Source organism: Macrotis lagotis, chromosome X, assembly GCF_037893015.1.
Source record: "Macrotis lagotis isolate mMagLag1 chromosome X, bilby.v1.9.chrom.fasta, whole genome shotgun sequence".
Classification (NCBI taxonomy): Eukaryota; Metazoa; Chordata; class Mammalia; order Peramelemorphia; family Peramelidae; genus Macrotis; species Macrotis lagotis.
The window spans coordinates 947,860-950,211 of NC_133666.1; the positions used below are offsets into that span (position 1 = coordinate 947,860).

Sequence of the window (2,352 nt, forward strand, 5' to 3'; positions counted from 1 at the left end):
GCAAGAACTATCATTGCATCATGAACGAAACGGATGGAAACATCAACACAATAAATGGGATTACCAAGGCCCTTCCCTACACCAAATGGGAATGGAAAATCTGCAGCCTATCTGTTTTATGGTTGAAAAGCGTCTAAGTCCTGCACGATCTCAACTTTAAGGAAGAAAAATAAGCAGGATTTACTCAAATATTTCTAGGATTCAATGTGATCCACTTTTAAAAATAAACCAAAAAAAGAAAAGAAAAACCCCAAAACTTCACACAGTCTTGTCTTTGGTTTTCTGCTGGCTTTCTTGGCTCTCATGCTCTGTCCTTTGGTTCCTCTGGCGATCTTGTTTGTCACAATGGTCCTTGTTATCTAGTTATCTATCAATGTGTTGTGGTTGGTGAGGATGGTCTTTGCTTCTGCTTATGTTTTCAGGATTTTTCTTTGCTGGGACTATGTTTCCATTTTCTTAACTTTTCAACACTGCCAGTTCTTCCTCACCTGCCATTCATGCTTCATTTATTTGATTTTTCTTTACTCTCATTTTTATGTTTCTTAGCCCTTGCTTTGGTCTGGCTTCTCCTGTACTTTCCTGTATTTCCACTTCAGCTCCTCCTTCGATGTTCTCTTTCCTTTCTTCTTCTACTATCTTTTTTCCTTTTCTTTTGGAATCTTTTTTTAGCATTTCTGGGCTTCTTTTCATCTTTGTCTTCTTTATACTCCTACTTCTCGGCTCTCTTGACCTTTCCATCTCTTTCTCTCTTTCACTGCCTCTTTCTTTGTCCTAATCACGATCTCTCCTCTGGCCTCCATTCTTCTCTTTTTCACTATCTCTGTCCTCCTAACCCCCTTTCTGTCACCACTGCTACTTCTGGGCCTTTCCCTGATCCTACTCCTCCTGCGCTCTAACCCATCATCAATGTTTCGGGATCTGCACCTTTCTTTTTCCCTCTCCTTGGTTCCATGTTCTAGTCACTGCCGTTCCTTCTTTCTTTCTCGTTATCTGTGAAAACTAAAAGAACTGTGACCTCGGTGATGGTTTCTACTTCTAGTTCTTCTTGGGGACCTTTTTGGGTTTAATGACCTTCTTGGTGACCTTTGACCATCTATGCTCATTATGTCCGTGTATTTCTTCAATTCCTTCCTTTCCAGCCTTCTTGAGTTTTCTAGACCTTGTTTGAACTTGTTGATCAACATTTTTCTGAACTGGAACAGAGATGCTTGGAAGTCACAGAGAGAAACACTCTAATGTAGTAAGAAGATAGCAGAGCCTTTCCCCAGTGGTCATTATACAGCCTCCACCAGCTTTCACATCCAGGTCCACATAAAGGCCCACTTGCTTTGCCCTCTCACAGCTCAGGACATATGAGTCAGCTATTGTCAGTCCCCAACCTCTTTATCATCAAGGAAGGATTCAAATCACTCCCACAGATCTGTTGGGGTCTGTGTGTACCATATGTACAGAAATCCAAGGGACCTAATATACAGAGAATCTGTATGTGTTATGAGACCCATCACTTGTTTGCAAGTAAATTGCAAAGTAAATAACCTGTGTCACAAGCAAAATGCTGTCAAAACAATTCCTCCTGTGCCAGCACCTCGACCTTCTACTTTAACCCTCCACCCATCCCTATCTAGGCTGCTGTTTTTATGCTTCCTTTTACCAACGGTTCAACATATGTGACCTCTACCTGCAACCCTGAGCTTCTCCAAGCCTCATGGCAAGACTGAAATAGATCCTTGTCCTTGAAATATATCTCATCCACCACTTCCTGGTAGGTCTTGAGCTCATGGAGGTGCACCTTGAAGTAGGGCAATAACAGGATGTTGGTCAGCACCATGGGATTCAGGTTCATGGTTTTCTCAATGCCCCACAGTGGCAGCACGATGGCCACTTTCACAATTCAGCAGGCTGTTGTTTGGCATGAGACCCTGATTTCCTGACAGACTCTTGGAGATATTTCTCGTGCTATAGAGAAGTATTGTCATCATTCCCTTCTATTTAATAAATCGCTGTCTTTCCATGAAAAGTCATGGAATCTTGCCTTCTGTGAGTCTGCTGTCTAGATGAGGATTAATGATATTCTGGGAAACCATGTTAAATTCTATGTCTCATGTTCAAGGCACAGCTTGGTTAGCTAAATACTCTGCTGCAGCCAAATGCATCCCCTGAACCCTACTTGCTTCATTTTTGCTGAGTTCAAATTTTTCTCAATGGGAGCAGTAGATTACTTCAATATAAAGAGATGGCATTCTCTTACAAGGAAGCAACAAACTTACATTCAAAATGTGGAGGAAAATCATGTATTAGAAAGTACAGTAATAAAAAAAAGAAAGTACACTACTTCTGTTGCTATCACATTGA

General features: G+C 41.3%; 1 pseudogene; it reads right to left on the reverse strand.

The window, feature by feature from the left end:
• Positions 1-258: 258 nt before the first annotated feature.
• On the reverse strand, positions 259-1,502 carry LOC141502394 (uncharacterized; annotated as a pseudogene).
• Between the last annotated feature and the right edge of the window lie 850 nt (positions 1,503-2,352).